Below are 24,606 nucleotides of genomic sequence, written 5' to 3' on the forward strand. Positions count from 1 at the left end.
TAATTGAGCTGTAAGAGTTATCTTTTACTTCTTTTAAAAAATATCTTTGGGGCACCTGGGTGGCCCAGTCGGTTAAGCATCTGACTTCGGTTCATGTCATGATCTCACGGTCCGTGAGTTCCAGCCCCACATCTGCTGACAGCTCAGAGCTTGGAGCCTGCTTCCGATTCTGTGTTTCCCTCTCTTTCTGCCTCTCTCTCTCTCAAAAATAAATAAACATTAAGTTTTTTAAAATACCTTTTTACTCAACATCTAATCTGTACCCCTAGTCTAGGATTTAATTTGGAAAAGATTTTTTAAAGTCTTAAGACTGTAGAAAATGTGTGCTGTAACCATAGCTTGTAGGAATGTGAGTTGGTAAAGCATTTCTTTAGCTATTAAGACTAGCTAAAACACTGATTTCTGGACTCTACTCTTAGTTTACGATCCAGTAGAATTGGGGTGGAGCCAAATAATTTGCATTTCTGACAAGTTCCCAGATGATGCTGATCCTGATGCTGCTGGTCCACAGACCACACTTTGAGAACTACTGATGTAGAGTATTCTGGTAATATTTAACTAAAGCCAGAAAAATATTCATAAACTTTGACCCAGGATAAATGAAGATGAGCAGCCCGTGTGCCAACACCTGCCTTGGATGCTCCCCATCTGACCCCAAGGGCCTGCCACAGCCCCTCCTAGTCACGCGGGGCAATCTCCTCCCCCCCCCCCCCCCGCGCTTCCATCCTCCCCCCAGGAAGCACAGTGGAGGCATGATTCAATGGGCAGGGAGCAGCCCCAGGTTTTCAGGGTGCAGCTGAGGCAGCAGAGAGGAAAGGCATTTGGGATCATGCCCCAGCCCCTACTAAAGTGTTTCCCATTGTCCATATCAGCATCTAACATATCACAGATTTGACTGGTTTGTCTCATTTATTGCCCGACTCCTTTGCCCCTCTTCAGAGCGTAAGTTCTCAGAGCAAGAATTTTTGTGTGTTTTGGGCAAGAGCAATGCATGGATCATATCAGGTGCTCAATAAGTACTGTTCAATGAATGATCGTACACATGCATCTGAATGCTCATAGTACTATTTCTTTTATTTTAATTTTTTTAATGTTATTCTTGAGAGAGAGAGAGAAAGAGAGGAAGAGACAGAGAGAGAGGGAGACACAGAATCCAAAGCAGGCTCCAGGCTCTCATCTGTCAGCACAGAGCCTGACTTGGGGCTGGAACTCACAAATCGCGAGATCACTACCAGAGCCGAAGTCGGATGCTTCACTGAGTCATCCAGGCACCCCCATAATACTATGTATATAAGGATCCACAAGAAAATGGCAGCAGACTTTCTGTGAGTAAGGGAAATGGGAAAAAGTGGAAGTGAGCATAATTTTCACTGACTCTGGTTCGCCTTTGAATTTGTGCTACCAATTGTTAGAAACAACACAATAGTCCCCAAATAAAGTTGTTCATGCTGAGCGCTGTGTCACGAAACCAAGATTAGATAGACTGTCACCTCTTCCAGAAAGGAAATACTAAACCAGTCAGGAGTCACCCGGTCAGCACTAGTTAAACTGTCTGCCTGGGAGACCCCATCATCCCCTAAGGGAAAATAACCTTGCACTACCCAATCCACTTTTTTTTTTGCCTACTATGACTTTCATCCTTGTTCCTGCTCCCATCTGGCTATAGAAGTCTTTCATTTTGGGGTACCTGGGGGGGCTTAGTCGGTTGATCATTTGACTTTGGCTCAGGTCATGGTCTTGCAGTTTGTGAGTTCGAGCCCCATATCAGGCCCGTTGCTGCCCTCTTGGAGCCTGCTTTAGATCCTCTGCCCCCCCCCCCCATCGCTGTCCCTCCCCCACTTGCGTGTTCTCTCTCTCTCTCAAAAATAAATAAAAATTAAAAAAAAAAAGGCTTTCATTTTGTATAGCTCCTCGGAGCTTCTTTCTACATGTTAGATTGAAGGCAGGTAGAGACTGCTCCTGGCTTTGTTCAGGAGAACATTTATACTTTATTGTCTCTCTTTCTGAAATTCTTCTAACAGACCTCTTGTCTGGGTCTCCCGATTCTAGTTGATTTTTGCTCAAATAAACACTTAATTTTTAATGTGCCTCACTTTATCTTTTAAAACTATATATTTTACTTAGCTAACCAAAAATAAGTTAGATCCCTATTATTATTATTATTTTTAAGTGAACTCTGCACCCAATGTTGGGCTTGAACTCATGACCCTGAGATCAAGAGTTGCATGCTCTAACAACTGAGCCAGATGGGTGCCCCTAGATTCCTATTATTGATTAAGAAAATCAAGTTGTAAGAGAAATAGGCAAAATGGCGAAAACCACAAGGACCACATACACACTAGGTATGGTTAGATCAATGCGTGAGGCTGCGTGAGAATGCCCCAGACAGGCCTGAAGAAAAGCTCAGTGCTTACTGAGCATCCTGCCACATGGCCTGGACCTGAGGCCCCACCTCAACCCTTCCCTGAACCTGGCCTTGCCCCAAACTAATCTGGATGGTTCCCAGAGGTCCCTCCTGGAAACCAGAAGTTTCTAGCCCTTCCCACCCACCCATCTTAGCTGCGAGTGTCAAGTAACAGCCAGTAGTTAATGGAGAAAAGAGAGATTGCCTGTGGCTGCTTCTGGAAGGAGAGAATATCTCTAAGCCCAATGAACTAAAGTCCAAATGTGAATGCAGGTGTCGAGAAAGGAGACAGAAGGAAATACTTAGAGAGAAAGGAGAGAAAGTTACGCACTAGGTCTCACATGATTGGTAAGCGGCCTGGGCTGGGGCGCTGGGAGTGAGGTTAAGGAATTAGAGGTCCCTGAGACCAAAGGAGGAAGCCCAGGTAGGATCACCAAGATCACTAGGTAGGATCTCTTGGAACTGGGAGATCCAGACAAGAGGTCTGTTAGAAGAATTTCGGAAAGAGAGACAATAAACTATAAATGTTCTCCTGAACAAAGCCAGGAGCAGTCTCTACCTGCCTTCTAGGTGACTGCTGACCTAATTATTTATTCAATAATATTTATCAGGGGGTGCCTGTGTGGCTCAGTTGGTAAAGCATCTGACTCTTGATTTCGGCTCAGGTCATGATCTCATAGGTTCATGGGATCGAGCCCTACGCTGGGTTCTACTAACAGTGCAGCCTGCTTGGGACTCTCTCTCTCTCTCTCTCTCTCTCTCTGTCTGCCCCTCCACTGCTCGTGCACTCTTTCTCAAAAATAAATAAATTAATTAAAAAAAATTAAAAAATTATGAATTTAAATTTTAAATTTTAAAATAAATTACAAAAAATATTTATCATTGTACCAGACTCTATGTCAGAATATCATTCTGATTTGACTAAATACAGAGCACTTATATGACCTGAGACTGTCTTACTGGAGAACTATTAAGAGACCCTGATACCCAAGGAGACCAAGCCTTCCCTGGGAAAGTGTCAGAACAGCGGAACACCTCCTCAATGATGCCTATTGCCCTTCACAGGTGCACAGACTCTAGGAGAGGAGCCCCTCTTTCCCCTCTGGATCCTTCTGTTGCCTCTGACCCCACAGCAGTGTTTGTACTTGCCCAGCAGAGGGCAGCCAGAGCCCGGCCCCCACTTTCCTAGCCACCTGCTTAGGAAACTGGACAGATGGGTACCTAGCCCCCTCACTGCCCACTGAGGCTTGGGCATGATGCCCATGAGCTGGCAGCAGCAGCCCCAGAGAAACAGGATGCACCAGGAAGCTGTACCAAAAGAAAAAAAAAAAAGGCTGTTTTCAATTCTAAGCGCTGTCTGTTCTGCCCGGCAGATGCTCGGCCCTGGCACTCTGCCACATTCACCCTCTCAAGGGTCCTGGGACGAAGGATCATTTCCTTCTCATCCCAGGGCAGGCTGCTTGCCCCGTTTCTACTCACTGTTCAAAATCTGTTTTTTTCTGAGGCATAGAATCCTAGGCCCCAGAGCTGGAAGAGACTTGGGAGCTGCTTGTCTGGGAGTTACCATTGTAAATAACTTCAAAGGCAGGCAGGGAGCCTACATGTGTCTCATGGACTCAGGATGAGCCGGTGGGGGGTGACAGGGGCTGTGTGAACTGGAGACAGACCTGTGCCAGAGCGCCTAGGTTCACTGGGTTTCTCACTGAGAGGAACAGAAAACCTGGCCACTGGCTGAGCTGGGACGCTGGCTGCCAGGTCTCCCTTTCCTCTTAAAAAAATATGAGAAACTGAGGTCCAGGAAGGGAAAAAGACTTGGGCGAGATAGGGCCCGATTCCCTTTCTTCCCATCCTGGTCCCTTCCGTGTTGTTTGCACCGTGGGGACACGTGGTAATATCAAGCTCAACAGTCGAGGATGACTTAGACTTCCAGCCCTGTCTGCCCTGCGGCTGCTTCATGTTGGATTACTTCATTTCCCTCCTTGGCCACCATCTCCTGTTTGGAGAAAGTAGCCTCCCCCAGGATACAGGGCCCTCCTTTTCCTCACAGTGAGTCACAGCCTCTGAGCTGACTTGCGGACAGCTTGACTCCAAGACAGAATCCTTCCCTCCCACTGCTTTTTCCAATGAATACCTCCAGCTGTGGCGCTCCACTTCCTCTGGCCACCTCCCTACTGCCGGGAACTTTTATTTACTCAGGTTTTTTCCTCCTTGAAATGAGGTCCTATGGAGAAGTACCCAAGAGACTTTCAACCCTGATTCCCCCAATCTCCCTGAGCAGTAATGACTGGAAGCATAAAATGTTGTTTTCCCATATTGTATGAAGCAGGGGACCGGGAGGGGCGCCTGGGTGGCTCAGTCGGTTAAGGGCCTGACTTCGGCTCGGGTCATGGTTTCACGGTGCATGAGTTCAAGCCCTGCACTGGGCTCTGTGCTGACAGCTCAGAGCCTGGAGTTTGCTTCTGATTTCTGTGTCTCCCTCTCTCTCTGCTCCTCCCCCGCTCACACTCTGTCTCTCAAAAATGAATAAACATTAGAAAACTTTTTAAAAAATCCAGTCTTATACAATCGTATGCTCTACTCAGGCAAGCTGGCACTGTCACCCTGTCCAAGAGAATCGGCAGGTTTGGTGGGGATGCTGCGTTAGGGCTCAGTCTCCTGAGTCACAGGAATGGGGCTGTGGCCCCATTACCAGTCGTAAAGACACCTTTGGGTCCTGGGGCAAGTATTTGATAGAGGCAGTCACTTGAGGAGCACCAACATTCTCTCCCTGAGTAATCCAGGTGAGGAGCAGGAACGACCATCCCCTCTGTCATGGAGCACCCACTTGCAGCACCCCCCAAGCAGCTGTACAAAAGGTGACTATGGTCCTGAGAATGCCATCTCAAAAGAACAGTGTCTCAAGAGTATCATTTGGGGCGCCTGGGTGGCTCAGTCAGTTGGCGTTGACTTTGGCTCAGGTCATGATCTCAGTTTGTGAGTTCGAGCCCCGCCTCGGGCTCTGTGCTGACAGCTCAGAGCCTGGAGCCTGCTTCCGACTTCTGTGTCTCCCTCTCTCTCTGCCCCTCCCCTGCTCTCTCTCTCTCTCTCTCTCTCTCTCCACCTCTCAATAATAAACATTAAAAAATGTTTTTTAATAAAAAGAATATCATTTGAGGGACGTCTGGGTGGCTCAGTCTGGTTAAGTGTCCGACCCTTGATTTTGGGTCAGGTCATGCATGGGCTTGCAGTTAGTGAGTTCGAGCCCTGCATTGGGCTCTGCATTGACAGTGCTGAGTCTGCTTGGGATTTGCTCTCTCCCTCTCTCTCTGCCCCTCCCCTGCTTGCATGCTCGCTCTCTCTCTCTCTGTCTCTCTCCCCGTCTCTCTTTCTCTCAAATAAAACTTAAAAAAATAATATTGAGAGGAGGAAATAAGGGCATATACCTATGTATTCAAGGGAAACGTAGAGAAAAAGTAAAAAAACACCAACTAGTGACATTAGTTAGCTGGAGGGCAGAGGATGGAACAGGTTGGAAAGGCCAGAGGGAACGAGGCCGATGACAGGTCTCTGAAATATCTTCTTGTTCTGACTTGGCTTTTGGAACCATTTTAATGTTTTCCATCTCAAAATAAATGAAAACAAAACTCACAAGGATGGGGAAAACGCTAAAACTGAATATACTTAGAAATAAGCAAATAAGAAATTTTGATTTCCTTTCGATTTCCTTCGATTCTACTAAAAATAATTAATCCCTTACAATGTGTTAAACATTTCCCTGCAATTCACTTAATCTCTGCAACATCTCTAAGTGGTAGGTACTATTACTCTCCTAGTTTTACAAGGGAGGAAGTTATGCTTCACTGGGATTCAGGGAGCTGCCAAGGTCCCAGGGCCTTGAATTCAGATTTTGTATCAGATTTGTATGAGGTTTCAGTTCTGAGATCATATTATATACTCAGCTCTGTGCCAGGCACAGAAGTATGAGTTAGAGCCCCTGGGTTCCAAGAATCTACAACATTCGTGATAAACATTTAACACCACGAGGCTATAAAAATAGGGAAATGAATGAGTCCCTTATCATTCACAAAGATTTAAGGGCCATAAAGGTTTCAGGGATTCTGAGCATTCCTTGTGGGTTGGCTCCTTGGAGGATGTGTGTGGGATTTGAACCAAACCTCATAGGTAGGACTCAGGTAGGTGTGGAAAAGGGGCAAAGGAATTCCAGGCAACAGAACCCACCGGGGGCAGAGGTGCAGAAAGGGGCTTGGTGTGTGGCGAGCCAAGAAGACCAGCTTTTGCAGAAGAATGGACAACATAGACGGGCACATACATAACTTTCTTGGAGATCTGCTGGTGTTCAAAGTCAAGGTGAACATCAAGAGAGTAGGGTGTCCACAATGAGGTTGGGATGAGGTCGGTGAATACCCAGGCCCTAAACGTTAGTCCTTTTGTACATAGCTGCATATTGATATTTGATATCTGTCTCATCCCTTTCTGGTTACTGGGCTCAGAGAGATTACTGGAAAAGATAGACACTATATGCTGGATCTACAGATTAAAAACTCTTTTTGCATAAAGGGGAAATAAAATGCTAGCTCCTTTGGTTGCTTTTGCTCTTCTCCTCCGTGTCTACTTTCTCAGCGGAGATTTACAAGCAGAAAGAGGAGCCACTCCCTGTTCCTTGGCTGAGCTGAAAGTCAGACAGTAGCCTTGCAGATCTGTCTAAAGCCAACTTGCGGGCAGCCCCCAGGCTGTGCCAGGAGAGGTGTCAAGTGAAAGCACTTCTTCCCCTTCCTGTCCCCTCCCCAGCTGGAGGGTTTAGTGCTCAGCAGGGATAATGAGAGGAAATGAGAGGAGAAAGCAAGGAGAGGAGGAGGGAGGGAAGCAGGCTGAGCCTGGTGGGCAGACACCGATGCTGAGCTCTAGCTGGCCAGCGAAGCAGAAACAGGAAGAAAATAAAAATATGGACATTTTTATCAGACTATCGGTTGGTTAACTGCCTCCAGGGTCTTCATCAGCACCAATATTCAGATAAACCTGAAAAATCCTTGAACACTGGCTTTCAAATTGCTGCCCTCCGTACCCTTTTGAAACAACAGAACTAATCCCACGTCTCTCAGAGGATAAAGTCATCATCCAGCCCCTTCTGATCTTCTCATTGCTGTCACCATTGCCCCGTTCCCTCCCTGCACCCACACCCAAGCCTGGGCGGGGGCCACACCAGCCCCCCTCGCTGCTCTGTGTTCACACCCTCCCCCAATCGGGAACACCACTTCCCTTCTCCTCCCCCAGAAGCCGCTCTTCAGGACCAGCCACACACCATCTCCTAGATGGGGCCCTGAGGCGAAGCGGTGGCTCCCTCCTCTGAACTGGGAGGGGGGTGCACACCCTTTTGTCAGTGTGGTTTGCACATCCTGTCCTGGTGACATGTGTGTCTTCCCACCGCCGGGCTCAGAGCCTCTTAAGTGCGGGACCCAAGTCTTGCTTTTTTTCTTTACTAGAACAAGATACGGTTTTTGATAGTGTTCGTTTAATATTTGAGGAATGGATATTTCCCTTAAAACAATGTTTCATACACTTTTTAGCCACAGCTCTCGGTAAGAAATACTTTTCACACCATGACCCTGTTTACACAGACTCTCACACACACATACCTAACCGAAACAGAAGGTTCGAGAAATAATACTTACTATGTTGGATGCACTCTGATATTTTCTCTTTTCTTTCTTTCTTTTTTTTAAGTGCTCATTGGGACCTCAGGTGGAAAGCCGCAGTCCTAAAGTATAAAGAGAAGCTGGTAAAGCTAAAAGGAGAAGAGCTTCCCTTCCAAACCAGGATCCGATTAGGATTAAGCTGTAAACAAATGAGGGCCTCAGCCAGCTCTGATGTGCGGGCCATAAGGGTCTCGGCCGTATCATGAAGCAGAGGGCTAGGTGGGCTTTACTGACCATGTGATGGACCTCAGCTTGGGGCACCAACGGCCCTTGGCAGCTTTCCTGTTCAGTCCCTCCTAGCTTTCCTTCATTCCTGAACATGGCCATCCCCACCTTGCAAAGAATTCCTCTCATTGCACTTGCTGCCCCAGCTGTATTTTGTGCATACCTCTGTGACTGCTGTTACCGCGCCAGACCGTATTGCAAGTCTTTTTGACGTGGCTGGCTGCTCAACTGAATTCCTGGAGGGAGCCTGGCCCGGGGAACCCTGTCAACAAGGGTTTGGTGCGTTGAGAAGAGACGAATGTCTGCTCTCTCTTGGGGTCTGCAGGCACCCATCTCTTCCAGATTGTGGCCTGGGTCAGGGGGTGCCGTGGGCCGAGGAGGGAGAAGCAGGCCAGGGCAAGCCACTTTGGAGCAGGACAGGCAGGTACTGCCCAGAGGCAGGAAGCAGTGGCTGGGATTCAACAGGGAATTTACAAAACTCAGTTATCTCTTCACTTTGGATAGAAACCCCATAATTTAAGAAATGAAGACGATAAACCTGAGCTTCAGGGTGAACTTTGGCACTTGAAAGCAGGCTCCTGGGACTGCAGTTACTAAAGAAGTAATAATTAGAGGGGCGCCTGGGTGGCTCAGTTGGCTGAGCCTCCGATTTCATCTCAGGTCATGGTCTACGGTTCTTGAGTTCGAGCCCTGCATCAGCGCAAAGCCTGCTATGGATCCTCTGTCCCCCTTTCTCTCTGCCCCTCCCCTGCTTGTGTGCAGACTCTCTCTCTCTCTCTCTCAAAATAAACATTTAAAAAAAATTTTTTTAAACGTTTATTTTTGAGACAGAGAGAGACAGAGCATGAACAGGGGAGGAGCAGAGAGAGAGGGAGACACAGAATCCGAAACAGGCTCCAGGCTCTGAGCTGTCAGCACAGAGCCCGACGCGGGGCTCGAACTCACGGACCGTGAGATCATGACCTGAGCCGAAGTCGGACGATTAACCGACCAAGCCACCCAGGCGCCCCAAAATAAACATTTAAAAAAAAAACTAAGTGGCAGGTGGCAACCAACTCAGGGCTGGGCATTGAGAGCCCAAAGGTGATGGAAGTCCCTCCCCCACTAGTTAATCCAACCCTAGGGCCTTGGAGCTTCGGCCTCTTCTCTGCTGTGCCTCTCATCCTGAGGGAGTAAGCAGAATACAGGGAAGGAGGGTGGTGAATGTTGTGTCTCCCCAACCCTGTCATACCAACATGCTAATAGTCCTGGTGGAAAATTTTCTTGTAACTGTCGGAAATGACACAGATCATGAAACATCAATAGCACATAAATCACAACATGACATTGGGAAACATAAGTTATTGTTCTGCTTGTCCTACGATAGCTGTGACCACACTTTCACAAAGAAAGAAAAAACAAACATCGAGAGCTCTCTTCTGTAGAGACACCAACACCTCAGAAAGGAACCTGGAATCTGATTCCAGAACATTCCAGCGTGTCTCTGCTTGCATCAGGGCCCCATTCCCTTTGTGTCTTTGTTCTTTCAACTTTATTGAATGCCTTCTAGCAGGATAGCATTGTGATGTCTACCACAAGGGAAGAAGTTTAACTTGTAAAAGGATTTGAGCAACTCTGTAGGTTAAAAACTAAACAAAGACAAATTCCTCTTAACTATTTGCCTAGTTCTGCTTTCTGTTATGCACCCCAGCTGTAACCCACTGTGAGCATTATTTGTCACACGGGAAAGAGAACCTGGCCCTTATTCCCCCGAGCTTACCTCTTCCTCGTAACCAAGGTAAAGTGAGAAGCCTTGGCCTGCAGAGGACAAAGGTCAGAGCTCAGACCTTTATTCACAAGCCCTGTGGTCTTGGGAAGGGACTCCTGAACCCAGTTTCTTCTTATCTGTAGAATGTGGATAACTATACTGCTCCCCAAGCCTCTGTGAGGAGGGAAGGAGGGGATATATGTGGCAACATCTAACATTCATGAAGCTAATAATTTTTGAAGTTTTTTTTTTTTACTTACTGATTTAAGTTTATTTCAGAGAGAGAGAGAGCACAAGTGGGGGAGGGAGAGAGAGAGAGGTAGAGACAGAATCCCAAGCAGGCTCTGTGCCATCAGCACAGAGCACGATGTGGGGCTCGAATCCACAAATCGCGAGATCATGACCTGAGCTGAGATCAAGAGTCAGATGCTTAACCAACTGAGTGACCCAGGTGCCCCTTATTTATTTATTTTAGAGAGAGAGAGAGAGAGAGTGAGCTTGCATGCACAAACTGGGGAAGAGCAGAGAGAGGAGAGAGGGAATCCTAAGCAGACTCTGCACTGTCAGTGCAGAGCCCAACACGGAGCTCAAACCCACGAACCACAAGATCATGACTGGAGCCGAAATCAAGAGTCAGACGCTTAACTGACTGAACCACCCAGGCACCCTGAAGCTGGTAACGTTGTGAGGTGACCATTACAAGCACACTGGCTTCAGTGCACAGAAGGGAGATGGAGGTGATGAGTCAGACTGGGCAGAGTAGGGTTTTCCCTTTGTGAATCCGTGGAAAATAAAGCCGATGGTTAGAGGGCCCTGTCATGGAAAACCTCAGCCAGCTGGAACAGGCTGCATTTTGTTCTGCAGGCAGTGAGAGCAGGTGAAAGACTTCATAAAAGTAATGGTTTAGCTGATTCTTCTGGCCTAAAGTCTGCTTGGAAGTTGAGTGAGGCTGGAGGCTGGGAATAGGGGTGAGCAGCTGGACTTAGAAGGCTGAGAGAGGAAGGGGCAGCAGGTATGAGAGGCAAGCCCTAGGAGTTGTCAAAATGGGGTCTCTGCATGCTCCGGATGTTTCCTCCACTGCTTCTTTCTCCCAGTCTTTGCCCTCTGCTCCTGGTCCTTCTGTCTCCACCCCTACCCCCACCCCTTATCAGCCCTGTGTCCTTCCACCACCTAAGGAGGCAGGCAAATGAGGCTCAGCAAATGCTTCAGATGATAAAGATGCTGCCCGGTGGGCCTCCCTGGGTACAGCTGGTCTGGTGGGCATTGATTGGGTCATGAGCAGGGAGGGCAGGCCCGCTTTTTCTTTAGTATGGGAGTGAGAAAAGCCGCTGCAGGTTAGACCTCACAGGAAGCTAGAGCCAAGTGACAGCACCTGACATCAAGTGCAGGACAGCTGGGTGGGTGAGAAGAGAGGTGACACCCTAGGGCTGCTGGGGCCCGTTGCTCCTTCTACTCCAGGCCAAGGAAATCAGGTCACCCTGTTCGCTTGCCAGACACTGAGGGACCCACTGCTGCCGTTGGGGAATCAACCACAAAGTAGTCATGGAACGGAGCACCTGGGGGATCCGTCTGCTAGGCGCGGGACTTTGGTTCAGCTCATGATCTTGTGGTATGGAAGTTTGAGCCCCGCGTCAGGCTCTTTGCTGACAGCTCAGGGCCTGGAGCCTGCTTCAGATTCTGTGTCTCCCTCTCTGCCCCTCCCCTGCTTGTATTCTCTCTCTCTCAAAAATAAATAAACATTAAAAAAAGTTTAAAAAAAGAAGTATTTGTAGAATGGGGTGCCTGGGGGCTCAGACTGTTAAATGTCTGACTCTTGATTTCAGCTCAGGTTCTGATCTCACGGTTGTGAGATCAAGCCCCACGTAGGGCTCTGTGCTGGGTGTGGAGCCTCTTGGGATTCTCTCTCTCCCTCTTTCTCTGCCCCTCCCCCACTTGTGTGCATGTATGCGTGTTCTCTCTCTCAAAACAAACAAACAAACAAACAAACAAACAAACAAACAAACAAACCAAAAAGAAGTATTCATGGAAGAGTGGCCAGGACAAGGCACCTGGTTGAGGATCTCAAGCTGGTGACCCACAGGTCTTTTTACCCTGCATATGGGTTTTCTTTGGCCAACTCAGGCCCTCCCACTCTCTTTTATGTTATACTCCCCTTTTTCTCCCTCTCTACCTCATATATTTGCCTTCTTAGTCTCCCCCCTGAGCTTATGAATTTACCAACCCCATCCTAGAAGGCACAAAGAAATACAAAGATGTTCTGGGAGCTTCTGATATTGCTGGGAAAACAAGACAAATACACAGGCCAAGAGGCTGAGCCTGCCAGACCCAGTGTGTGGGGCAGACACCTGTATTTTGGAGCTGTGTCTACGTAAGAGATCTTTTCCCACGGAGGTCATAAGAAAAGGGTGTGTAGAAGTCAGGGGCAACTTGTTGGAAGAGAGAGGTCTCGATGGAGATGAGATAGGGATGCTCCCAGATGGGGACAGGCCAGGGGAGTCAGCCTGGAGAAGGTGCGCAGGCAGCACGGGACCTCTGAGGTGTTTGCACAGGGCAGTGATGATGAAGGCACAAGATGATCCAGGAAAGGTAATGTGGGTGGGAGCTGAACTGGGGAGTAATCTTGAAGATGTAAATACTGGTGCAGAGTGGGAGTTGAAGGATCCAAAGGGTGCCAGGCTTCAAGCTTCAGAGCATCTTAGAGATGCTGCTCTAGTCACTGAGAGGGAAGTCACAAGAAGGCAGCTGCTTGGGGTGGGGTGTGAGAAGCTGACAGAAATTTTGGTTTAAATGTGTTACATTTGATGAAAGAAATATGCAGCTGGCATTTAGGACCAGGAGATGGAGGTGGTGATTTAGGGCTGCAGTGGATTAGATGGGACTCCTGAGGGAGATGAGGTGGGGCAGGGCGGGGAGAGTGGCGGAAGAGAAACCAGAGAAGGAGACTAACGTGGGATTGGAGAGGTGGAGAGTACACAGGTGTGGGCAGAGAAGACAAGCGAAGATCGAGGTCTGTTAGTAATATCCACAGAGCAGAAAAAAGCCGGGAGGTTGAAGCTAGGAGGTGACAGGGATTGCTGCTGCTGTGGAGAAGGGGGTGACATATTTCAGGGTCAAGGAGACCTGGTGGAGAGGAAGGTAGCAGGTGTAAACCATTATGTCAAGGAGTATGTAGCAGATAGAAGTCACCGTAGGAGCAAAAGGAAATCCAGGAGACAGAGGTGACAGAGGTGGGGTGCCTGGGTAGCTCAGTTGGTTAGGCCTCTGATTCTTGATTTCAGCTTAGGTCATGATCTTGCGGTTTGTGAGTTCAAGCCCTGAGTGGGGCTCTGCACTGACAGGATGGAGCCTGCTCGGGACTTTCTCTCTCCCTCTCTCTCTGCCCCTTCCCCACTCATGCCTGTGCTCTCTTTCTCTCTCTGTCTCAAAATAAATAAGTAAACTTAAAAAAGAAAAAAGAAGAAGAAGGAAGGAGATAGAGGTGAGAACGGTACTGAGTCCCTCAAGGGGAAAGGCTAGAATGAAGACAGGACCCAGGAGAGGTGGAGGAGGTAGACAGAGATGCTCATCTTGGATTTTGCAACGTCTGCGTGTCCTTGTCCCTCAATCTTGTGCCAGGTCCTGGGACCCCTCCACTGTCCATGGTCCACATTCTTGTGGTTAGGCAGCAGACAGAAGTCGGTGGGGCCAGACTGGATACTCTCTAGGGATGGTGAGGGGGTTCTTCCCTCGGGACTGGGACCCAAAGCACCAGTGGTTACCCTTTCCCCTTCTGCCATGGATTCCCTCTCTTTTCTCTAGCACAGCGCCCTGGCAGACCTCGTAGCTGGATGCCATCCAGAGGGCTGTACAGAGTAGTGAAGCCTCTGGCCCCTGTTTTAGGTGCGTAGGCACCAGTAGGCAGACGGGAAGTGAAAGTGGGGTAACCACGAGGAAGAGGGGGCGAGGACTGGGTTAATCATCAGAATTCTTGGCCGCAAGCTCCCAGCCAGCCTTTGCTGAAATGGTGAGTAACTACAGATTGAAAGCTTTTAGCGGCAAAGTCTGCGTCCCTTCAGAGTCTGGTCACCTACGCGGAGCACAAAACAACCACCAAGCCAGCAGGCCCTGGTTGGAGGTAGGAGCATCAACAAGCAAGGAGGTGGCTGTGGGGATGACCTCACCAGAAAAGCAAACACACACCCCGAGGGGAAGGAGGGGCTTGCTCCCTGCTGGGCTGTGGGGGGAACTGTTCTGGAGAGTGCAGGCTGGGAAGACAGACAGATCTCGGCTGGGAGGGATGGTGTGAAGGGAAAGAGGCCGATGCCCAAAGGAGGGGGGCTAAAGTGGAAGGGGGAAAAGCCCATTGCTGGGGCTGAATCTAAAGGTTTCATTCTGAGCATTAAGAGGGAGGTTGTGTTGATGGTGATCTGGGGACGTGTCATCTGAAGGAGATTTAAAACATCCTGAGCCTTGAAACTGGCATGTTCTCTTACATGCTGGGTTGGGCATCTACCTGGTATAGTTTGGCAACATCATAGAAAATGAAGGCAGACAGCCTCTCCTCTGTTGTCCTGCCCGCTGCTCTCTTGCACTGTATCTGTATTCAATAAACTTCTATCTCCTTAAAAAAAAAAAAGAAAGAAAAAAAGAAAACATTCACATAGCCTATGACTCAGCTTATTCTACCCACACTAAGACACACATATTAAAAGATATTAAAAGAGGGCACCTCGGTGGCTCAATTGGTTGAGCATCTGACTTAGTCTCAGGTCATGATCTCATGGTTTGTGAGTTCGAGCCTTGCATTGGGCTCTGCGCTGACAGTGCGGAGCCTGCCTGGTCTCTTTCTCTGCCCCTTCCCTGCTTTCTCTCTCTCTCAAAAACAAATAAGTTGGGGCGCCTGGGTGGCTCAGTTGGTTAAGCGTCCGACTTTGGCTCAGGTCATGATCTCACGGTCTGTGAGTTTGAGCCCCATGTCGGACTCTGTGCTGATAGCTCAGAGCCTGGAGCCTACTTCGGATTCTGTATCTCCCTCTCTCTCTGCCCCTCCCCTGTTCATGCTTTGTCTCTCTCTGTCTCAAAACTAAATAAACATTAAAAAATTAAAAAAAAAAACAAGTTAATTATAAAAATAATAAATAAAAGATATTAAAAGAAGCAAAATGACATGCAAAGGTATCTAAGACAATGTTAAGTGAAAAGAACAAGTTGTATAATTGTGCATGGTAGTATTTTATTTGATTAAAAGAAGAAAAATGATGTATATTATATATTATAGAAAAATATAAATATCTTACATGTGTGCATCACAAGGAATTAAAAAATTTTTTATTATTTTTGAGAAAGACAGAGTGTGTGAGTAGGGAAGGGGCAGAGAGAGAGGGGACAGAGGATCTGAAGCAGGTTCTGTGCTGACAGCGGACAACTCGATGCGGGGCTCGAACTCATGAACCATGAGATCATGACCTGGGCAGAAGCTGGACGTTTAACCCACTGAGCCACCCAGGCACCCCAGGAATGTTTTTAAAAAAATGACTTTATTGGGGCGCCTGGGTGGCGCAGTCGGTTAAGCGTCCAACTTCAGCCAGGTCAGATCTCGCGGTCCGTGAGTTCGAGCCCCGCGTCGGGCTCTGGGCTGATGGCTCGGAGCCTGGAGCCTGTTTCTGATTCTGTGTCTCTCTCTCTTTCTGCCCCTCCCCCGTTCATGCTCTGTCTCTCTCTGTCCCCAAAATAAATAAAAAACGTTGAAAAAAAAATGACTTTATTGAAGTATAACTGACCTACAAAAAGCTGTACATAATTCAGAAGGAACTGGTAATAGTAGTTATTTTGAGGGTTAGATTAGAAAATTGGGGTCCTAAGAGGGGCACTTTTTAAAAAATGTTTTATTTATTTTTGAGAGAGAGAGAGAGAGAGAGAGAGAGAAAGTGCGTACGCAACTGGGGGAGGGGCAGAGAGAGAAGGGGACACCTCTATCTGAAGCAGGTTCCATGATGAGAGCAGTGAGCCCAACGCAGGGCTCAAACTCATGAACCACGAGATCCTGACCTGAAGTCAGACACTCAACTGACTGAGCTGCCCGGGTGCCCCCAGGAGGGACACTTTTTTTTTTTTTTTTTTATTTAAAAAAAAAATTTTTTTTTTCAACGTTTATTTATTTTTGGGACAGAGAGAGACAGAGCATGAACGGGGGAGGGGCAGAGAGAGAGGGAGACACAGAATCGGAAACAGGCTCCAGGCTCTGAGCCATCAGCCCAGAGCCTGACGCGGGGCTCGAACTCACGGACCGCGAGATCGTGACCTGGCTGAAGTCGGACGCTTAACCGACTGCGCCACCCAGGCGCCCCAGGAGGGACACTTTTAACTTGATAGTCTTCTGTGTTAAAAAACAAAATTCAGGGGCACCTGCCATACAGAGCTTGCTTCGGATCCTCTGTTCCCCCTCTCTCTGCCCCCCCTTCCCCAAAATAAATAAACACAAAATAAATCAGTAAATAAATGAATAAATAAAAATGTTAAAAAACCCACAAAATTCATATCACCCCTCCCACAGTTGGGGTGCCTGGCTGGTTCAGTCAGAAGAGCATGCAATTCTTGATCTCTGATCTTGGGGTTGTGAGTTTGAGCCCCATATTGGGTGTAGAGATTACTAAAAAAATAAATAAACGTAAAAAAATATTCACCTGGGGTGCCAGGTGGCTCAGTCAGTTAAGCATCTGACTCTTGATTTCAGCTCAGGGTCATGATCTCACAGTTCGTGGTTCCATCCCAGCATTGGGCTCTGCACTGACAGTGTGGAGCCTGCTTGGGATTCTCTCTCTTTCTCTCTCTCTCTCTCTCTGCTCCTCCCCCACTTGTGCTCTCTTTCTCATTAAATAAACATTAAAAAATTCATCCAAATAAATGTAAAGATCAAACTGGCTTTGTTCAACAATTCATGAGTTGGGCTGCATCACATTTAGCAAATAGAAAGGAGCTCCAAGGAGCTGCACAAAATACAGTAAAGCCTTGGTTTGTGAATATAAATCGTTCCAGAAATATGCTTGTAATCTAAAGCACTTGTATGTCAGAGGGAATGTCAAGAACCATTGGCTCAGTTGTGTTCATGTGACGTTCCGCATCACGAACTGCAAGACATTGCTCATTTATCAAGTTAAAATTTATTAGAAATGTTTGCTTGTCTCGTGGAACACTCGCAGAACAAGTTACTCCCAATCCAAGGTTTTACTATAGAAGGATTTTATAGGCAGAAACAGGGTGGAAGGATGTGTGTTGGGGTGAGGGTGTGTGGAACAATTAGCAAAAGAAAAGAAAGGATATTGTGAAGCAAGGTCATCTTCCCTTGGGGTAAGAGCAAGGGTCTTATTAGGTGGATTACCTCATCTTCCTTTGGGGGATAGAGAGGGCCCATGTGACAGATGACCTCATTGGCGCTTACCAGAAAATTCCTAACTGGTTAAGACTACATTTCTGGGGAAAGTTATAAATGCCATTAGGTTAAGGATTAAGCCCCAGTTTGGTGACTTGGCCTAGCATAAGTGACTCCATTTTGGGCCTGGGTTTTCTTTTTTTAGTATCTGCATGGTGTGTTTTTTGTTTGTTTTTGTTTTTGTTTTTGCATGGTGTGGTTTTTAATAGGAGCGCATATTGTTCAGCTTGATAGTTTCAGTGACCACAATTTATGAACTAGTCAGAACATAAGGCTGACAAATACGAATTTTTATGGGGACAATGGAATAAAATATTTTCTAATTGAGGTCATCCTAGAAAGTGAAGTAACTCTCTTTTTCTTCTCTCCCTTATCTGCCTGAAAACCTCACTCCTGTAAACAGCTTCTCTGGTTTAAATCTAGAGTGAAGAACATTGGCCTTTGAGTTATTCATTCATTGAATGCCTGCCAGGGCCCACCTTGCCGTGTTCCAGCCCTACTCTCCTACTTACTATCTGGCTGTGGGCTCTCGGTCTTTCGTATCCCTGTAAGATAGGGTAATGATACTTGCTCTGCCTATGAACCCTCCTAAAAGCATAAAGCTGAACTAAAATAAAAATGGCTGCACTAATGCTTCAGCGAAGCTTGATTTTAAAGTAAACCTTCTCTCTTCCGAAAACCTCCCTCTTCCCTTCTGAGCCTTTTCTTTCAGGAATCTGGTACCATCCTGAAAATCCAACTAAGGAGCCTGGGCAGCACATGTACCATTCCTGTGAAAACTGGCTAGATCCTATATTACCCTATAACTCCCACGCCCCCATTTCTCCCCCCCCCCGCCCCCCCGCCACCCTTCCTCAGGGCAGGCTTTAAGTCTTTGAAGGCCAGAGCCTGCTGCCTGCAAAGCAATAAAGATATTATCCTTCCTCTTTGTTCCAAACTCCATCTTTGCTGCGAAGCACAGAAGTTGGTTTTCACCAACACCTATATCACACAGATATAAAGATGAAATGAAACAATGCTTTTGAAGGTATCTGGAACCAGGAGGGTAAGAGCCCTACATACAAATTTGAAGTTTTTATAAATCATGGTTGGGGCATTATCCAAGGTCACAGGTAAAAAATTAAATTCCCACCACAAGAGACTCTCAATGGTAGAGAACAAACTGAGGGTTGATGGAGGGAGATGGGTGGGGGATGGGCTAGATGGTTGATGGGTGTTACGAAGGGCACCTGTTGTGATGAGCACTGGGTTTTGTATGTAATGATAAATCACTGAGTTCTACTTCTGAAACCAATATTGCTCTGTATATTAACTAAAAAAAAAAAAAAAAAAAGTTCGATTTCCAGGGCATCTGGCTGGCTCAGCTTGGGGCCTGTGCAACTCCTAATCTCAGAGTTGTGAGTTTGAGCCCCACGTTAACTGTACAGATCACTTAAAAGTAAAATCTTAAAAAATCTTAAAAACTCCCCCGCAAAAAAGTTCAATTCCCCCCAGGAGAGTTCAATTTCCTGCAGTTAGTATCCAAAATATAAAAACTTACACAACTCAATACCAAAAAACCAAATAATCCAATTAAAAAAGGGCAAAAGACATGAACAGACATTTCTCCAAATAAGACACACAGATGGCCAAAAGACACATGAAAAGATGTTCCATGTCACTCATCATCAGGGAAATACAAATTAAGACCACAATGAGATATCACCTCACACTTGTCAGAATGGCTAAAATAAAAAACACAAGAAACAACAAGTGTTGGCAAAGATGTGGAGAAAAAGGAACCTTGTGCACTGTGGGTGGGAATGCAAACTGGTGTCAGCACAGAGTCCAATCTGGGACTTGAATCCACGAACCATCAGATCATGACCTGAGCTACAGCTGGACACTTAACCAACTGAGCCACCCAGGTGCCCCACAAGACAGTATTTTTTTTTTTAATGTTGATTTATTTATTTTGAGAGAGAGAGAGAGAGAGAGAGAGAGAGAGAGAACATGAACTGGGGAGGGGGGCTAGGGAGAATCCCAAGTAGTTCAGATCATGAGATTATGACCTGGGCTGAAATCAAGAGCTGAACACTTAACCAACTGAGCTGGCCAGGTGCCCCACTCTTAACTATAGAGAACAAACTGGTGGTTACTAGAGGGGAGGTAGGTGGGGATTGGGTGAAACAGCTGAAGGGGATTAAGAGTACACTTATGATGAGCACTGAGTGATGTATAGAATTGTTGGACTGCTATATTGTACACCTGACACTAATATAACACTGTATGTTAATTATACTGGAAATTAAAAAAAACATGGAAAAAAAAAGTTCAGTTCCCTGCAGATGGCAAGTATGGAATAAATTAAATGGACAGTCCCGAAATGGATGTATTTTGGGGTAACAGGAAATTGCCCTCAGGAAATAAAGTCACTTTTGGAAAATGGCAAAGAATCTGTGCATAATAGATGAGACCATCAACTCCAGAAGCATTTCATCCTAAAAGACAGCAAATGTTGTGTGTCGGAAATTTGGGGACACCCAAATCCAATTAGTATCCAAATGTATTGCGTGCTTGCTAAATGCAGGGTGCCATGCAAACACTTTAGTTATTTGATCCCCATAACAACCCTATTATCTCCACTTTACAGAGGAGAAACGTGAGGCACAGAGAAGTAAAGTGATTTGCCCAAGGTCATCGCAGGGAAATGGTAGAGCCAGGATTCTAATTTCAGATAGTCTGACCTCAGAGCCTGTGTGCTGAACGGACTGCTCAGCTGAAGCGGTAGGAGCGCATGCTCAGGAAAGTAGGACTTAATATAGAAAAAAGGGGTGGCCTTTGAATATCCAACTGAAAAAGAATGTGTTAACATACTGTTTCTAAACTTACCAGGTAACAAGAATCATTATTCTTCCCGTAATTGCTTCTCAAGCTGTAATGTACATATGAATCACATGGTGACCTTGTTAAAATGCAGATTCTGATTCAGTAGGTCTGGGTGGGGCCTGAGACCATGCATCTTCCCCTTTGCTCCTAGTCTGCAGACCACACTTTAAGGAGCCAGGCTCTGGGCAGAGGGCAAGAAGGTGCCCATCATTAGAAAAGGATTTGCCCACTGAAAATGAAGAAACTGGGTTCTGCTCAGAACCTCAGTGTCCCATGAAGCCGCTTCCAACAGCTAAAGTCCCACTTTGAGGCTCCAAACACCTGAATTTCTGGGCCTGCCCAGGCTCTGATCTCTCCCCCAAGTCAGACAGCTTTTTCCTTCAGCTTTACCCATGGGGCCCTGTGGAGTTCTTGGAGAGCTTTCTCTTGCTGAGGCAGTCAGAAGACTGAGGGGGCTGTGGGCCAGCTGAGCAGGGAGCCTATGGAGAGCAGGAGGCTATGCCGTGTGGGGTAGACTCTGGGATGAGTGGCCTGGCACTCTCTTGTACTCTGGAAATGTTTGGTGAGAGAATGAACGATAATAAGGGTGTACTGGAAAATAAACCATGAGAGTACAGTAGTGGGAGGTGTGCATGGTGGGGGTGGGGGGGTGGGGCGGGGAGTAGAAGGTTGACTTTGCTTCCTTGGCTGTTATGTTCATGGCCGGTCCTCAGCATGAAGTTCTAGATCTAAGGAGTTTGTGTTTTGTGAAGGCATGGGCTGGTCAAGCTTGCTGATCTGCCAGATCTATAGCAGACTATTTGTTGAGTGAATGAATAAATGAAGAGCTAGGGGGAGCAATGCAGTGCCTAAAGCCCTTCCCCTCTACCTTGTCCTTGGGATGGCTGTGTGAATGACTCACGTCCTGCTGCCCACTCACTTTCTTAGCCTAAAACCACATGTCCTGGGGTGTGGTGGCAGTGAGCTGACCTTCCCCTCCCAACCCTCCCTGTCTGCCACAGGATCTTCATTGTACACAGTTCCTAAGTTTCCAGCAAGTTGCCCTTCCTCCTTGCTTCCTGGGTAAGAGCTGAGAAATGTGGGCCTTGGAGAAAATGGGAGACCCAGTTTAGGTCTCCAGAGAGGTCTTTCTGAACAAGTGTTCAAAAACACCGGGCTGTCCTGAAGCTGGCTCAAGGGAAAACCAGAGACTTCAGGACCATTTCAAACTCTAAGAACTGTCCTTCTGCCCCCTGTCTGGGTCCTAAGCCACATCACACCCAAACATGTGAACTTAAAACCAAAGGAAAGAGACCAGGCGATGAGCAGTCAGGAAGGAACCACATAAAGTGTGGAGTGGGTGGCGCTGTCCCCCACTCCTTGGGTGGGCAGAGGAATGGACTGACCCATTTGCCTGATGCAACCAAAATCCAGCTCCTTATTGCTATGGGACACTGGCCTGAGACCAGTCTCAACCAGTGTCTCCACATCAGAGCTTGCCTTTCTGGGTGCTTGAAAGCACCCTCCCCAAACATTCCCTCTTTGTCTGGAACTTTTCCTGGACCTGGTGAGGGCAGAGCTGTGGATACTGGGTGCCCAGTCCTATTTGATGGGAAGTGAGGAAATGTTTGAAGGCAGAGGCCAGCCACATCCACAGCAGGTAGGAAAGTGGAGGTGGTGATGGTGATGTGTGGCCCTTATTATTTATTATTAATTAATTCTGAACCTATTGCCTATAGGAATTGACTACAGGTGTGTGGAAGACAGACTTCCTTTCTTGAGAAGTCTCAAGAGAACAGAGTTTTCAGTAACTCTGAGACATGGTCAGGCTACTTTATCAACTTTATTTTTGGAGAGACCATGTGCCCCTGACTTCCTGCCTCTTCTTGTGCTGGAGAAACTGGGGACAATCTTGGAGTCAGCTCTCCTAGATGTGCCCTTTCTATTCCAACAGGGTTTGAGGAAGCTTAACATGCTGGCTGTAAAAGCAACAGAGTTAATAAAAATAAGAAAGAAAGAAGGGGGGAAGTAAATGTGTTAAGTGCAAACAACAGTTAACACCCTAGGGCATCATAGTTGCCTCTGCACTTACTGACAGCCGGAGAAAAGGCACCTACGGACTTGAAGTTTGTTAAGTGCTTCGCTCTTTTAACTGTTGCTTCATTCTCTGGGCCTCAGTTTCTTAGTCTGCAAAACAAGGTGCATCAACCTAAAGTTTATTGAGAGTGTTGCATGATATGATACACACAGAGCACCTGAAACAGTGCTTGGCAAGTTGTAAACCATCCGTCGCAATCACAGTAATTCCTACCTCATTCATGTGTAAGCATAACCAAGTGGGAGTTGTGGGTAGAGTGGAGGCAGTTTCCATTTGTTCAAAGGCTCCTGCCTTCTCTTCCCTGCTCCATCCAAATCCTAATGGACAGCCTCTGAAATTGCCTTTGAACCTGGTCTTGTTCCACAATGTTCCCATTCCACTGCAGTTCGTCCCCTCCAAGCAGACTATTTCCGGGATGCTTACTTCATGCTCATTGAACAATGACCTCAGAAACATTTCCTTGACTGCAAGTCTCTCAGGCTCTGAAAGTGCAGAAGTGGTATTGCGTCCTCCTCTTGTCCCACTTCTGCAGGCCTGCAGGGGGTGGTGGGTCTGCTTTCCCAGATCTCAAAAGCTTAGCCTCCACCAAGTGAGTGAGAGATGGAAACACCTCCAAGAAAACTCCAAACCTGCAGTGCCCAGGTTGGTGTTTAGCAGCATGTGGTAGGTTGTATTGCTTTGTGCTCTTTGAGGATGAGGATGGGTGGGGGACCCTTGGGTTTGTGAGCTTAGTGGGAGTAACTCTGATCTACCAAAGATCCTGTGGGCAGTCAGGGCCAGGGCCAGGCCCAGGCCTCCCACCACCAGGCCAGTGAGCCCACGATGTGTCCTCTGCTACACACTGCTCCTCCCCCTGTGGCAGAAGGTCCCAGGTTTTTGTGGCCCCTCATTTTCTTTGAGCAGTGGGAGAAGTGTGAAAAAGCTTGGCCCAGATGGCAGCTCTGACACCTCTCTCTCTCTCTCTCTCTCTCTCTCACACACACACACACACACACACACACACACACACACACACCCCAGGCCTTCAGCTAGTTTAAGAAGAACATGAATGCCGAGAGAGGACCATCCATGTGCGAGAACTTTAGAAGGGCTCTACATAACTTGAGGCCTCGTAATGGCCCTGTAACAGTAGGGACTCTCAACATCTCCCCTTTACAGATGACGAAGGCAGAGAATTAATTTGCCCATGGTCACAGGACTAGTGAAGAGTGAAAGGGCGGGCCTACGCCAGCCGACTCCATCTTGTTCTGTGTCCTTCACCTTGACCACACCTCCTCCCCTTGAGTAACCCCCCCTCACCTGCCTAACAGGACTCGGACCCTTCCCCAGGACCCTTCCCCAGCCAATCGGCTGAGGCCATAGCCATTACCTCACCAACTGCCCCCAGGCCCCAATAAAACCTTTGTCCTTTTGAAACTCGCTCTCTTTCCCTGGTATCTCACCGCTGTGTCGGTGCAGGTAGGGGATTGAGCTCGAGCTAGCTCGAAAAAAGGCTCTTTGCTTTTACATCGGACTCGGCTCCCTAGTGGTCTTTGGGGATCACGAATTCTGGGCATAACAAAGAGCAGAGCAAATAGTATGGCTTTACAGTCTGTTTAACCACTAGACCAAATGCTCTCTGCCCTCTTTCCCATGTCCAGCGATAAGGTCAGAACCAGTGCCATTTGTGTGTCAACTGGTGGTCCTCTTACCTCCTCTTTCCATTATCAAGGCACTGTAACTTCTCTCATAGGCAGAGCCTTACCTCTTCTCCCCTATGGGAGGATGAAGATTATCAGGACCAAGACAAGTCCAGGTCTCTAAGGGCCGTACTCCACTGATGCTCTCTCCCCTGGTGAGGTGGCCAGGACCCACCCTAATCTCCCATCTCTCTCTTCTTATAGTCTGGTTGGCAGAGGCGCTCTGTTGTCCTAAGGAAGAAGGATAGGACCAGCTTAAAGATGTTGGCAGAATTCATCTGTAATGACGAATTCTCTGAGTCTCTGCCCCAGGGCTCTCCCATTCTCTGCAAGCCCATCCCAAAGGGCCTGGACTGTGCTCTCTCACTGATGACTACTCACTCTGGCTGCCCCCCCCACCCCCCCACCCCCGCAAAGAGGTTGTCTAGCAAGTATTTGCCAACTTGAAGGGCTAAATACCACAGATGAGCAAAAGTACGCCCATGGACAAAATGAAAACAAAACA

General features: G+C 47.4%; 1 protein-coding gene and 1 long non-coding RNA gene across 2 annotated transcripts in view; one reads left to right on the forward strand and one right to left on the reverse strand.

Annotated features, from left to right (window-relative positions):
- Positions 1-8,864, forward strand: part of CHCHD5 (coiled-coil-helix-coiled-coil-helix domain containing 5) — a 44,350-nt gene extending 35,486 nt beyond the window's left edge. The window contains exon 6 of the transcript XR_005797316.1: positions 8,126-8,864. The gene's annotated coding sequence lies outside the window, so the exon portion shown is untranslated. The remainder of the gene's footprint in view (positions 1-8,125) is intronic.
- The window catches only part of LOC121044457 (uncharacterized), a 32,838-nt gene that overhangs the window by 6,298 nt on the left and 1,934 nt on the right, over positions 1-24,606 (reverse strand). The window contains exons 2-5 of the long non-coding RNA XR_005797317.1: positions 24,167-24,332; positions 22,636-22,904; positions 22,417-22,511; positions 8,074-8,159 (exon numbers count right to left, since the gene is read on the reverse strand). This is a non-coding gene — a long non-coding RNA (uncharacterized LOC121044457). The remainder of the gene's footprint in view (positions 1-8,073; positions 8,160-22,416; positions 22,512-22,635; positions 22,905-24,166; positions 24,333-24,606) is intronic.

This window comes from Herpailurus yagouaroundi, unplaced genomic scaffold, assembly GCF_014898765.1.
Source record: "Herpailurus yagouaroundi ecotype Mexico unplaced genomic scaffold, PumYag 188, whole genome shotgun sequence".
NCBI classification, from domain to species: Eukaryota; Metazoa; Chordata; class Mammalia; order Carnivora; family Felidae; genus Herpailurus; species Herpailurus yagouaroundi.